The 15,392-nt window shown below is 39.1% G+C and overlaps 1 protein-coding gene across 1 annotated transcript in view; it reads right to left on the reverse strand.

The window, feature by feature from the left end:
• The window catches only part of Znf366 (zinc finger protein 366), a 64,836-nt gene extending 50,228 nt beyond the window's left edge, over positions 1-14,608 (reverse strand). The window contains exon 1 of the mRNA XM_003461604.5: positions 14,161-14,608. The gene's annotated coding sequence lies outside the window, so the exon portion shown is untranslated. The remainder of the gene's footprint in view (positions 1-14,160) is intronic.
• Positions 14,609-15,392: the final 784 nt, after the last annotated feature.

A 15,392-nucleotide genomic window follows, 5' to 3' on the forward strand; every position in this document is an offset into this window, starting at 1 on the left:
ATATCAACCCAAAGCTGTCTTCCTCATTTTTTAGGTTGTGGTTACTGGGGAAAAGAGAAAGAATGATGAGGGAAAAGGAAACAATATTTACTGAGTACCTAGGGAGGCCAAACAAGCTTCTCAGTAGGTTCAAGTGTGTTACATCACAGAGAGCTAGAGAGATGCAGAAGGAGCATAAACTTAGAAGTCAGCAGTTCCTGGTCTAAACTCTACTTCCGACCCACTGGCAAATTACTCAATCTCTGAGCCTCAGTTTCTTCATGTGGCAAAATGGAACCTGAAGAAATAACAACTCACTTTGTAGGGTTATTGCAACACTAAGAAATATAAGGTGGCTGAGAAAGGCATTCACTAATAGTAATCACACTAGTATTTAGTTTTCCTAACAAGACAGAAGATGAAAATATTCTCAAATTTTGTGTACAGAAAAAGGAGGAAGACTTACACAAGATTAAGACTGGAGATCTAAAAAAACCATAAGATAAATCAACACTTCTCATTCCAGATGGTTTTTTTCACTCCAGACTCCTTCACTTAGGAATTCTGAGGAGAACCCCAGCAGTTGCTGTGTCCTGAAAATGGCCTCCAGAGAGCCAGCACTGTTCCTCACTTGCCAAACCCACAGAAGAATGAGGGAAGCAGAATATTCTGGGCCACACATTAAGCAAAGGATGGAGAAAAGCAAGGCCTGCTGCTGAGGAAACATAAGTCACACATTGTCCAAACGGCTGAAGTCACCTGGTGGTTAAAAAGGAGGCAGAGCATCTTGATGGCTTATCTTTAAAGGCTTCTGAGAGTGAGCACTTAGGCCTAGTGAATGGAGGTGATAGGGAAGCAAATTGGTTTTCACTTAATACAGTCATTAATTTTCTGGAGACCTCTGGAAGGTCTGAACTAGGTCAAATCTTCTGAGGCATCTGTAGCACCAAACAGAATCTCCCCAGCATGAGGCAGCCTAGGAGCACAAGCTCTCATGATTATGACTGCCTGGCCTCAGAAACAGTCAATTTTAAGAGTTAATTATTTCTTTATCGGCCTATATGTCTGAGAATTCACTTTTTAAAACTACTTATCAGTCTGTGCTCACCTATCAAAGTATCAGAGTAGCTCACCTATCAAAGTCTAGCAACAGGCTTTTCTCTCTTACATTCAAACCCTCATAGCACATGGTACTCCATTACCAGATATGTATCATGAAAAAAATCACTTTGCAAACACCAAAACCAACCAAACAAAACCGAAACAATTGTTTCTATTAGATAGAAGTTTTGTTGGTGCAACAAAGCCAGATAACTACCCACAGGATGATCTGGAAGTGAAATTTTCAGCTGTCTGAACGTTGAGCCTGCTATGAAAGGTCATCCTAACTTCCTGTGACCCTCTGATAATTGTGGTCCTCAGCATTTTGGTTTGTGGCAAGAGTGCATTGCTCCTCTCCTCCTATTTGGAGAGGTTGATGGGTTTGTTTCCTTTTATGGTTGATCATGAGGAATAAAATCTGTGCTTTACATCAGCTCCTAACTGAGCATCTCTTTCCCTGGCCCCTGAAGGACAAGTTTTTATGCAGCTAACGCATAGCAGCAACAGGCTTAGAAAGTCTGCTGGACCCAGGAACCCGGAAATACCATCACCCTTCCAGCTTAAACTCACCCAACAAATACTTCCACAGCGTAGCATCTGCACACCAGCAGCTGTCCTGGTTGCCTACTTGTCACCAAGGAAATGTAGGTGAGAAGTTATAATCCAGAACTACCCTTCACTTCTCTTTCACATCGTCACTTACTCATTAATTCAACCCCAAAATACCTATTGAGCCTGAACTATGTGTCAGCAAACAGTGGCGAGTGTGCCTAAATAGCAATATTTGCTGAGTGTTTTCCATGCAATAAAATTATCTTAAAGGCATCACATACATTAACTCATGTGACTGTGAAGGCCTCTAGAAGGTACTATGCTTTCCCCATCTTGTCAATGAGGAAACTGGCAAACAAATAGGTTAAACAAGTTGCCCAAGGTCATACAGGGGTAAAGGAAGGAATCGGGAGTTATTTTAGAGGTAGCTGTTAAACTAAGGAAGAAATTGAACAATAATGATAAATACTCCCAGACACTTTCTAGAGTTTGATAAAATACGCAAAGTGATTATGGAGAGCAGTTTAAGAATAGGAAAACTCATGGCCCCACAAGATGTGGCTTGTTAAAAATTCCCCCTCACAATTTGTTAATGAACTTTGGTTCTAGTAATGGATCTCACCTTCTCAGCATGAGGACCTGCTTTCTACATTTGAAAACTAAACCTATTTGCAAGTCTCCAACAAATTGAAAAAATACAAAATAATTAAAGGGTAGTATGAGTTCAATAACATCTTTAAATTAATTTCTGGTTAATTAATTACCACGACTTAACCAGAGTTGAAAAAAAGTGCATATCCTTTTGAAATGTTAGTCAGCTTATAAACACGAAACCTTTGACATCTACAGATTCTTTGTCTACAGAATTGTAGGACTTATCTTTTTGTCCTCTCTCAGCTTCAGTTGCCTCATCTCTAGAGATAAAAACAAACAAACAAAAAACTGTCTCTCCAGAGAATCTCAGAATTGGTGTGAGACCAGCAAGAATCTGGAGGGCTCTTGTCCATGAAAATATGAGACCAATGCATGTCCTAAAACTCAGTTTCTAATGTCACTAGAGAGAATAGACATACATGAGCAAACAACTGAACTCAATAGCACCTTCTAAAATGCATTCCAGATGACCTAAACGGAAAAGAGAGTATGCCAGGGGGCTGGCTGTCAATACATATACCCACGCAGAAGGGTCATTTCACTTAAAAGGTGTCAGAAGTAATTATTTGGGGTGAAGTGAGGGAGAGCTACTCTCCATAGCTGATACACCTAAAATTGCAAGAAGCCTCAGAGAATTTTCTGGTTTTATTTAGATACATTCCCTGATCTGCACTTGGGAAACAGGGGGATGTATACAGATTTTCAGTTTGGTTTGGCTCGATTTGAAAATACATCTCATATTTATTGAATGATTACTATGGAGAGGAAGTTATACTATGATGCTAATATTAATACTTAACAACATTTTGAGCCAAATGTAATGTAAGGCACATTTTTCTCGTAAATTGAGACTCTTGGTAATTTAACTGCCAGAACCCCTTCATAAAGTCACAATTCTCAATTTTATAACCTGCGTCCATCGTATTTTCAGAATGTCCTTGACTCCAGGTCTTGGAAGAACTTTCCTTCAGTAATATCAGCATGTGAGTAGCAGAATTTACTTAGCCTTTCTTTTTAGGTTCTTAGATTAATAAACTGATCTATTTCATCTCCCCAAGGCTACCTCATACGCTCAGTTAACAGTGCCCAGTCTATGAATTCACTGGTCTCTCTTTCCTTGGTTCCTAAGAAAGCACCCACTCTTGCATGCAGGGAGAGCTTGGCTTTTTTTCTGAACTATATAGGTTAAAAATTGCCTGACATATAAAACTCATTCTTTCTCTCTCCCATATTACGTTAAACAGCTTTATTGAGGTATAATTTACACAATATAAAATTCAAGCATTTTAAAATATTCATCACAATGAGATTTAGAAAATTTATACAATTGTTCAACCATCATCAAAAATACTTTCATCAGTCCCCAAAGTTCTTTCAGGCCCATTAGAAGTTTTTTCTTTTGCAACTCTAGTCCCTGAGAACCACTAATCTACTTTCTGTGTCTAACATTTTGTTTTTAGAAATTTCACATAAACAAAATCATTCAAAATTTATTGTATGTCTGGCTTCCTAAATGATACTTGTCTGGCATCTTTCATTCAGCATAATGATTTTTAGGCTCACTCACACTGTTCCATGTATCCATAGTTCCTTTTTATTGTTAATAGTATTCTCTTACATAGATGCACCAAGTTGTTTCTCCACTCAGTAGTTGCTAGACCTTTGGACAGTTTCCAGCTTAGGGCCGTTATAAAATCTCCTGCCATCAATGTTTATGTAAGTCTTCAAGTTAGCTCAGTTTTTGTGAATGGTTACCCAGCAGTGAAGTTTCCAGGTTATATGCTATGTATATATTTCTATTTAACTGTTTAAGTATCTACTGAACAGTTTTCCAAAGTGATAGTGCCCTTTTACATTTCCGCTAGCAAGATATAAGAAGCCTTATGGTCTTCCCACAGGCTCACCAACACTTGGCATTTCCCATCTTTTCAATTTGGGGCATTCTTCTGAGGAGACAGAGACATGTCAGCATGACTAGCTTGCATTGTCACAGCCTAACGATACAGTATATCTTCTCAAGTGTTGGTCTTTCAATATCTTTTTTCTCTAAGTCTTTATTCATACTTCCTATCTTTTAACTTGGTAGTTATTATTGTTGAATTTAAACAATACTTTATATATTCTGTAAACAAATCCTTTACCAGATAAATGTTTTGAAAATATTGCCTCTGAGCTTGTGGTTTGTCTTTTCACTTTGATAATGGTATCTTTTTTTGTTTGTTTGTTTGGTTTTGTTTTTTTAGCGGTACCGGGGATTGAACTCATGACCGCCTGCTTGCAAGGCAGGGGCTTATGCCGCTGAGCTAAATTCCCAGCTGGTATCTTTCTTCTTGAAAAGCAAAAGTTTAAAATTTTGATAAAATCCAACTTATCAATTTTTCATTTATTTTTATGTGCATTTTATGCCAAAACTAAAATTCTGTCTAGCCCAAGATTATATAGATTTTCATGTTTCCTTTTAGAAGTTTGATAGTTTTAACTCTTACAGTTAGCAACATGATCTATTCCAAGTTAACATATATGAATTGTGTGAAATAGGGGCCTAAGCTGATTTATTTACTTGCACATAGATATTGAATTGTTCTAGTATCATTTGTTGAAAAGACAACCCTTCCTTCATTGCATCCCTTTGCACCAAGTCAGTTGAGCACGTGTATAGAGTCCATTTCTATTCTGTTCCCTCGAGTTCTCCAGGTCCATAAAACTTCATTGTACAGATGTACTGTACTTACTGCAGTCTGTTACTATGGATGATTGCGATATAGTTTTTTCCTACAATGATAATGATGTGACAAGTATATTGCATTGTGGGTTTGGATTTTTGTGTCTTATGAGGGCATTTTTAGAATAAATTCCAAAAACAGCAATATTGCATTTTGAGATATTCATAAATTGCTCTTGGTAGAAGTTTTGCTAAGTCATAATCACACCAAAAATGTCTGAGATACTTGCCAGAACCCAGAAATTCGTGTGCTAATACATGTTTCATTTTTTCCAGTCAAGTAGCTAAAATTATCTGATATTTTAGTTTGCATTTTCTTATTATGAATTAAGATGAGAGTCTTTTTAAAAAATGTTTAAAAGCCAATGTTTAAAGTATGTTTTATTATATGTGAAATATGTATTTCATGTTTTTGCTTATGCTCTGTTTTGTGATTCATTTTGAAAATGTTTTCCCTAGTTTTGTCTTTCGATTTTTGTCTAGAGAGTTTTGGCCCTACAGAAGCTTTTTGTCTTAAAGTAAGACAATTATAATAAATACTAAGACTTCTGAGAAAAACTAAGCAGGTTCTCCCTACTCTGAAATTAAAACAAACAATAAAAAAAAAAAGGCTTTCCTAGTATTTTCAGGCTTTCATTTTTTAAAAGGCAATTTCTTACTGTACTTTCATTTTTAACATTTTAAGAATTCAATCTATCTAGAATTTAAGAAATAAATCAAGGTGACTTTTTCCCCCCAAGTAGCTACCTAGTTGTCCCAACATCATTAGTTGCATAACCCAGCTTCCCCTTCTGATACCCAGTGCTGTTTTTATCATGTAGTAAATTCCCACATGCACTTGGGTTCACTGACCTGTCATCTATTCACATGTCTGTGAGCACAGTCCAACTTCAATGCTTTGACTGCATTTAACTTTCTGACATCACTGTACTGCGAATTCTCACCGTGATACACAGTAACCAAATAAAATACTTTATGAATGGCTTCCATCACACTTCTGTCTTCTCTAAACTTCTCCCCACTGCCACTAGCTAACCAGATTCAAATCATCTTTTAACATCACTAAGAAAAACACACTGACAGTAAATATGCCTGAAGATATAGGGGACTCAAAATTGAAAGCTACATTCTTGAATCAAACAAACGACTTGGGGCTAATCCATGAGCTCTGAATCTTCCAGAGCAGGCAATGATTTGTGATAGGCTGCCTGTTTATTCAGACATGTATAAGGCATATGTGGCAGGTACATAAAAGATCACCCTTCATTAAATAAACTGAATCTTTCTCCCGAGATATCTACAGTGTTTGAAGAGCAAATACATTTAGCATTTTATGAAAAGAAAACAAAACAAAAGAAAAAGGATGGAATTTTCTTATCATTAAATGTCCTCACAAAGATGTGAGGCTGAAATTCTACTCCAAGGAGACTAAGAAGGGGCACAAAGAGTGTGTCTGAGCACATGGAGATTTTGCAGACACACAGATTGCCTTCTTCAAAGTGGTACAATATTGGGTTGTGTCTTCTTTTCCAAAAACTAGGCTCTCTACTCCTCCAGCTTTCAAGTTGATATTCCAGACCCAGACACCACCAGAAAATAAGAGCTCTGCCTTTGGAGATTTTGATCCTGCCAGATATAAGTGGTTTGTGCCTTGACACTATCCGGGTACCAGAGGGTTGTGGCCCATCCTGAAGGAGACACCCTCTTATGTGCCACATTAATGGGGGTCCCCCAGGCATCAAGAAAGATGACACTTGGGACAGTCTGTCCGTGCCCAGATCTCTGCAAGCTAGGTAGGAGGTGAGGTTCTGGGTGTACCTAGTAACCCTAAAGTCCTCTGTGTTCCTCAGCCTACCAAATCCAGTACTATAGAGAACAGCTCTCCCTAGCATCCAAAAATGCTCAACCTGGACATTTTTAGGATAATGCTGGGAGACCCCTCTTTGTGCTTTCTCTTCTGAGAAAGTAGTCTAGCAGTGGGATTGGGAGAAGAAACTGCCCAAAATAGAAAAAGTCAGTAGGACGCAAAGCGGACAGCCCTGCCACGGTAGCTGTCCACAAAACAGCACTGACTCTTGAAGTTCTGTCCAATCGCGCTTCCCGTGGGAGGAGGCCAGAGGCCTCAAGGGGAAGAAGCCACCATTTGCAGTCCAGGTTCTGGTTCCCGGGGCTGCAGCAACCAGAGGCTCTTCCGGTCCTCTCCCTTGCTCCTTTCCGCCCCGTTTCCTTTCCCCACCCCTCCAACAATAGTCCCATCTTGATTTCTGTTCCGAGCAGGACGGTGAGTCCCCAGTGTAAAGGAAACTAAGGATTCGTTCAGCGGAGCAGAGTCTTCTAACTGGGGGAAGGGAGGCCTGTACACTGGCATCTCCTTGGCTGTGATGCTGGGGGACAGAGTCCCCCTTTTCTCTCCGAGGGAGACCAACCCAGACAATAGGATTTCTGGCTCCTTTTTTAGGGAGATGACCCCCTAAGTATTCACCACAGCCTTCCCTATGGATTTCTCTATCCTCAGTCAGAATCTTGGATTCTCTCCTAGATTCTTTCAGTCCAGGGAAGGGATTAGGAATCTGCCAGCTAACTGTGATGGGTGGTACTCAAAACACACTTGAAAAGCATTATGAAGACTGATCTTCTCTGAGAATATTGAGATCCTTTATACAGAATTAACTCACTGGGTGAAAGTACAATGAGCATATCTAATGTTGATCTAAGCTGAATAGATTGGACTTTTGTCCAGTAATACCACTATTAATAGAGAGTTCTGTTGTTTTAGACAAGGTCAAAGCTAACAAATAGCTTTGTAAATCCTTGGAAAAGGAACCTACATTCCAAGATCAATCTGTGTGCAATATATCAAAACCATAAAGACAGTGCTGCTCAGACTCAATTGTGCAACACCATCTTTTGGAGGTCTTGTTAACATAAAATGCTGATTCTAATTCGGTAATCCAGCCCAGAGCCTGGACTCTCTGCTCCTAACAAGCTCCTAAATGATGAGCCATACTGCTCCTCCTGGAACCACCTTTGGGTAATACTGTGCAAGAGGGTACCTGATTATTTTGATCCTCTCTTCTTAGTGAGAAACCTAAAAACAAGCAACATCAGATAACTTTCTTTATTCCAAAAGAAAGAAAAAAAGAAAAGAAAAGAAATTTGCCTTTTCTTAAGATGGGGAGAATAAAATAATGTACTTCTTCAAATGGGAAAGTCCTATGAAATATTATACATATAGTGCTTTGGAGGCCCCAAACCTTGTAGTGACTCCTCCCTAGATGTCTTTGGTGGTGATACTGCTATTACATTATTTTCCCATTTGGTTTCAGTGATCATATAAAATGAGGTAGGGTCAAAATATATCAAAGGAAAATAGGGAAGTGAGCCAGAATTGCCTCTGTGTAGCCCTGATACTTGACACTAGATATAGATTTTGTCAGTGTGGACTTTTGAAAAAAATCTTTTCAACTTCTAGAACAAATAGAAACCTTGGATCACAATGTTGTTAAACATAATGAAGATCATTCCAAATCCCAATTTGTGATTAAGTATTTATACTTGTCAATTTAAATTTATGAAACAAATGTAAAATTGCCTTAATGCAGTATTTTGGCTTTCAATTAAATAAAAGAAAGTGTATTGTGCTCAACAAGGATATCACATTCCTGTCTCTGGATTCACCCTGTGGGGAGTTTTGTAAACTCTCTCCAAGTGGCAGCCCTTTAACTTGAATTTATACCCTCAGCTACAACAAACCAGAGTGCTGAGCATTCTCAAGGCCAAATTCTGGCTCACAGCTCTTTTAGTCAAGGAAAAAAAACGATCATTCTCTCTTGTCCCAAAAACAATTTGCTATCCTATCATCTTCCCAGAAAACAAATGGAAAATAAAATTCAACACTAGTCTTTCAGTGTATCTCTCTGATAAATGTTCAGCTCCCATGAACAAGTGGGTGGGGGTACATGACAAGACATCACTTTAATATACATGTAGCGGCCCCGTGCACAATAGTAGAGTAAACCTGTATAATTCCAGCCAATTCAGGTGAGAAATAGATCTGTCAAGCTGGCAGTCTGGAACTGTCCAGACTCTGAAAGAACTTGATTTTTTTTTTCTTTTTTCTTTTTAAAGCAGATAATAAAACTGCTTTATCTGGCATTATATAAAGATAGCACATTTCCCTCAACTGCCCACTTATTCACTGGTTGATCTAGGCACAAATATTTGTTGTGCCTCTCTGTTCTGTGCTGTGGTAGTCTTGGTTCTATATAATGGCAGTGGACAGAACAAGGTCCCTGTCCTCATGATAGTTATTTTTGGTGAACTTATAGGAGACACATGCACCTAATGAGGGTATGTTCTTCTCCCTTTACCTAAATGCCATTGTTTTATACCAATTGGCATTTGAATAGTCACAGAGAATAACCCTCATTCTGACAGCCTGAATTAAAATGTTTGTGGTCTCTGTGTTCCTGTTAGATGAAGACTTGTTATCTATTGCTGCTTTGTTTTATTAAACCATATAAACATATAAGAAAAAAAATGTACTAATTTAGGTAAAAAAAATTCTGAACTGCTCTTTCTCTAAGCTATGTATTTTTCTTTCAGTTATAGCAGGTTTAATATGACTTGTGCGTGCTGATCATTCAAGCACCAGTGTGATCATTTTGCATCCCTATGATGACACTGTTACATTAAGGACAAGGATCTAACTTCTAAGGCAGGCTCAGCACCAAACAGATAATAAAATGATTTTAATAAAACCTTATGAGACTGGATCTTCTTATATTTTAAAAAAGAGAATAGTAAAAGTTTAATATCTCATCTTGATTAAAGAAAAATACATGTTCACTATAAGATGAAAATAATATAGAAGCATAACCTAAAATTATTATGTATACAGAATTATAATATTTATTGGTCTAGGTAACCAATCTATTAGTGGTTTATATAGTCATCTCTTATGCATCCTTGAGACTGGCTGCAAGACCCCTGAAGATACCAAACTCCATGTATGTTCAAGTTCCTTTTATACAAAACTGTATAGCATTTACACAACCCATATGCATTCTCTTGTATACGGCACATCATCTCTAGACTACATTTAACACCTAATACAATATAAATGCCACATAAATGATCCTTATACTATATTGTTTAGGAAATAATGGCAAAAAATATGCATTTATTTAGGACACAGGCTTTTTTTGTCAAATATTTTTAATCTGTGCTTGACTGAACCCCCAGTGAAGAATCCACAGATACAGAAAATTACTACATAGCTATAGAACATTGCATCAGTCTGATTGACTGGCTAGGACATTTCTTATTCATAGTAACATCACATTCTAGAATAACACCTGATATATTCAAAACTAACTTCTAAAGGGAACACCCAATGTTGAATATAAATTCCATTTAAAAACATGGGTCATAGAACATGCATTTATGGCTAACATCCGAGCCGTCCTGAAGAACACAGAACAAGACACCCCCATCCACGTGCAATAATCCCAGGACATCAGCAGAAGGACCTCATAGATCAGTCACCCAGGGCTGTGCGCAGGGCAGGAGGAAAGTGTAAGCGAGCCCCCAGGTGAATTTGGAAACACATTCACACTTTAAAAATCACTGATTTAGACCAGCTTCATCATTTCACAAACTGAGGTTGGTGAAGTTAAGAAATGTAGTAAGTCACCATGCGAGGGGTTCGGAGGTCATATCTAAGTCCTAATCTACTCTTTTTCCTCGGCAGCAAGCCCCAGTAGGAGATGCCTTTAGTACGTTACTGCCAGGCAGCTCAGCAACAATGTGCTGTCCTGTGGTAAGTATCCCGGCAAATTTCTGTTGTACCAGAGCCTCTCAGCCTAACAAAAGACCTTCGAATGTTTGGGGTTTTAGTGGTAGATTTTTGCTAATCTGTGTTTTGCTTTTGGAAAGTATAGGGAAGTTTCAAATGTAAATAAAAATATAATTATTACTTGATCAGCTAGTGGGCATGTTAGCTTTTGAAGCTGAGACCAAGAGATCCAACAGTTGGATCAGTCACACATCATCTGCCCCATACACCCGCAGTAGTGGTTTGGTGTCCTGTCGGTCATGTGAAGTGAATGATTCGCTGATGAGGTGTTTGAGAGAGGGAACTCCAAGCGCACTCAGCCCTGGACTGGGGGCAACGTATCACTTCCAGTGCTTTTCTCTCTGGCTGACTCATTACACCAGAGAATCCAAAATAATTGTTTGCATGACCATGGTAAAGGTCACCAGCAGCACTGAGTGCCACCGCCTGGAGAAGTGGGTGAAAGGGAGCACACAATGTCTGCCGTATGTTTAGAGCTCTCCACACATTTGTCTAAGTTGACAACTTTGGTCTTAGAGCAAATTTTCTCCATCAGTGAGCTCCACTGAGCATAGCTCACATGCATTGAAAGCTAAAGCTGGTACTTCTGCTGGAAGCAGATGAATATTAGCACATTAAATTCTGCCTCCTTTGATTTTATGTTTTTAAAAATTGGAGTTCAGACAGAACACTTAATGTATGCCCAGCTCTAAAATTATGAATAGTAATCTGCTTCTGATAGATCCTCGATGTAGCATTAGGCAAGGTTACTGATACAAATCATAAGAGGCTTATTCTATTCACAATATTTGTAAAAATACAGTGCTTTTCAAGAGTTCATGTATGATCCTTAAAAATAACAACTGATATAATCAACTCTCACTCCTTCCCAAACACTGTTACTTGCTTTTTTGTCAATAATCTTATTGGATTCTCGGATGAATCTAATACACTGGTAGAATGTACTAAATAGTGGGTCATATAGAGACTTAGAGAGGCTGAGAACTGTCTAGAGGCCTCCCAGAGTAAGAGACAAAGCTGAGATTCAGCCCTAAATAAGTGCGCTGACCGAGCTTGTGCTTTGCTGTACTCACTCAGTTCCCATTCCAGCCCACAGCTTTGTAGGACACACATCCTCCCATGATTTAAACTGTATGGGGCCGGGGGTGTAGCTAAGTGGCAGAGCATGTGCTTAGCATATTCGTGTCCCTGGGTTCAGGCCCAGCACCCAAAATAGATGCAAATGAAAAATTGGTAATTTAGATTTGTGTATAGCTTTGACAAAAATTAATTAGTGAAATCTTATGTGAGTCAAATTCTGGATCATTCCAAACTGGAATTCCCCTAATGATATCACAAAAGAGCCTCTGATGACCCAAAGAAGAATCACACTGGAAGTTTCCACAAATGCCAAGTCCCTCCTTGGATTTGAGTAAAGATAAATTGAAAAGTAACAACTTATACTAAAATAGCTGATGGGGGATTTTGTTCAGGTAGTTGAATCTCCCCCCACCCCTGGTATCCACCAGATAATCTCTCATGGCAACAACTTAACAATGTAAGTGGAAATATTGAATTTTTCCTCATAAAGAAAATAGCGTATCTTTCATCTCTTTAGTCTTGGACCACAGTAAAGACACACTGGATATGGTCTGCCCACTTTTTGCCTTACTTGTCTTTAGTCGGAATGGCTGTTGTCATTTGTTTCATATTATATCTGATGCTTTAATTCAATAACTGAAATCATTGTTTTAATTAGGCATAGCATTAAATACATTATCAAGGAGAAATGAAACCGAAAGGATCAAGTCAAGAACACAGTCCTAAATTTGCCTCTGGAGTCGCAGTTGCTGATAAATGATGCAAAATGCACATGATGACCAGTCCTGGCTACCTTTTGACCCAAAGATCTATGAGAATGGGGTGGCAGGGGCAGGGACAGGAAAGCTACAAATCACTTGCCACTCCTATTGGAATCATTTCGCATCCCCAATCATGCCAACACTAATTACACCTCTTTTAATTCTGCTTGCTGAACGGTGATTCTAAGGAAAATCTTGAAAAAAGGAGATGAAGACAGAGTCTGGTAAACGGAACAAAACCTACATAACAATCTGGTTCTGTCATATTTTCTCATCCCCATGAAGGTGATGGTTTGAGCTCACATAAAGATTAATTACTTGATAGTGGTTAATGCATAATCTGGTCAAATTAATTTTAAAATAATAGTCTAGCTATTTTTATTATACCCTTCACATCCCAGGGAATCTCAACCATAAATTTCATAGAAACAAATATTTCAAAACGCATGTATGGTCATTGCCTCCACTCACTCAGCACCTCTCTGAATTAAATTATCAATATTAGTAAATATGCATAGACTTTCAGAGTGACCTTGTTGATTTTTTTTGACAACACAATCTTGGTTCCTTCATCATAGGCCATAATGAGTTCTTGGTAACATGATCCTTTTTGGTGAATTTAATGGAACTTTCAGAAACTGGTAGTATATAAGCTCAACTGGCTTGCTCTGTTCAGTCTGGAGCCTGGAAAACCAGGCACTGTATGAACATTTTTCAATTGTATCTCTGCCTTAGTTTTTTCATTTTTATTAACACAAGCAATTAATCTTAATCATCCCATTTCTAGCTGCATGTGTTTTCCAAAACTAAAGCTATATGCCCCCAAATCTTTGCCCTCTTTTGTGAGGCAGGTGATACTTTCCATTAGCAGGGAATAATAAACTTGCATTCAGCCCATCTGTGGCACCTGACTACATAAATCCCCACATGCAATACTATTTCAAAGTGACATTATTTTTCTCCCTCTTACTTCAGTGAGGCAGAATAACAGTCACAATTTAACAGCTCTCTTTAGAGAATGGAGAGAAGAAGAAGAAGAGGAGGGCACCTCAATTTAGACACAATGCAACAAAACCTCCCTGTGCAAACCACAACTCTTAACAGACACCCTGAGAAGGTTCCCAGGACACAGTGCTGGGGAAGAGTGACCCGTCCAGTGGGACACAGACTATATTCCAGTGGCTCCCAGTTAACACTGCCACATTACCAGTGCCAAAATCCAGTTTAAACACAATGTCCTCTTAACCCCAATGCAATTTTGCCAGCCTCAGTTCTGCAAAACACTGGTATTCTATATTTTTTTAAGATACAAACTTAAATTCTGAGCCATCCATCAGTCATACCTTTTGACTAAGTACTACACCAGTAAGGGTTTATCTTTTGGAAGACGCCCACGGTAGCCTCCATCCCAGGGGCTTGGAAATGAAGAGGAAAAGATTGCGTGGGTAACTTACCAGCTCCTGGGTCTGGATGGCTGCAGCAACCCCTCCGCTTTACCTGGTCCCTGGCTCTCTCTGTCTCTGTCTCTCTCTCCCTCTCTCTTGTGTACAGATTGCAGGGAACTTAAAGAACTAGCAGGGACAGTATTTCATATGACTTAAGAAGGAGAACAGGAACAATACTTCGTTCTCTTTTTCTCAGATGAGTACCTTCGGGAAGAAGGAAGGAAGGGAGGGGAGAGGGAGGAAGTCAACAACCCTTTGCTTTCCTGAAAAAAAATAAGGAAACAGAAGATAGACATCTCATTTTCTCTTAAACAAAATGTTGGAAGGGGCAAAAAAAAAAAAAATTCTTGGAAAAAAAAAAGAAATTCGTCAAATCTACTCTCTGTCCTGGGAGCTTTAAAGAGATGAAAATGCCTTAGTGGTCTATCCTGTCCAAACAAATGGTGTTCCAAAAAGACAGGCTCTCTCTCCTGAGTGTGCAGCCTCTGCTATCTGGTTTGCAGAACTGACACGGCTAAAAGGGAACAGATCATGTCATGTTGTCTCTGAGAAGGCGAACGTTGGGTCCATTGTGCTAATTGAAGTAAACCTGCAGCCTGGAGGACAAGGTATTGTGACTGCTCAGCCAGGATTTCTGGCTTCTCCTAGGCCCTTTGCAAATCAGCACTTCTGCAATCCCTTGGCTAACTCCAGATCCTAGCATTCTCCTAGGATCCAACAGTAGATTTCTGCACTGGTCACTGAGTTCTATGCAATAGTACAAACCCAGTCTCCATCTTTGCTAATGGATGACAAAGGGCAAGAAGCTACTTAGCACAGCACTGCCAGACACAGCTATCTCAGAACTATTGTTCGTATTGCCCTGTCTTTCCACTCATAGGGCTGCACAGAGACAGTCACTGCTGGGAAACTGGAAGGTGATTTCTAATTTGTTTTTTAAAACATCCTGTAAAACAGCACAAGTTTTAGATATATCAGCCACCGGTTTTGAAAAAGGATGGGGAGGCTGAATATAAGGAGCAGAGAAAATGAGAAATCCTTTGCTGTGGAGGAGGTGCTGGGAGTGCATGGGGGAGCGTGGGCTGAGCTCTGTGCAGGGATCAGTGTACCTAGGAATGCAGTGGGTTTAAATTCTCCAATTGCTTTGTGTATCTTGTGCTCTTCATTCATCTGGTTATGATCATTGTCACCACAAACAGGAACCAGGAGTTACACAGACTTCTGTGGCAGCAGAAGAAAAA

This window comes from Cavia porcellus, unplaced genomic scaffold (assembly GCF_034190915.1).
Source record: "Cavia porcellus strain 051 isolate PalLab524CR breed Dunkin Hartley unplaced genomic scaffold, mCavPor4.1 scaffold_11, whole genome shotgun sequence".
NCBI classification, from domain to species: Eukaryota; Metazoa; Chordata; class Mammalia; order Rodentia; family Caviidae; genus Cavia; species Cavia porcellus.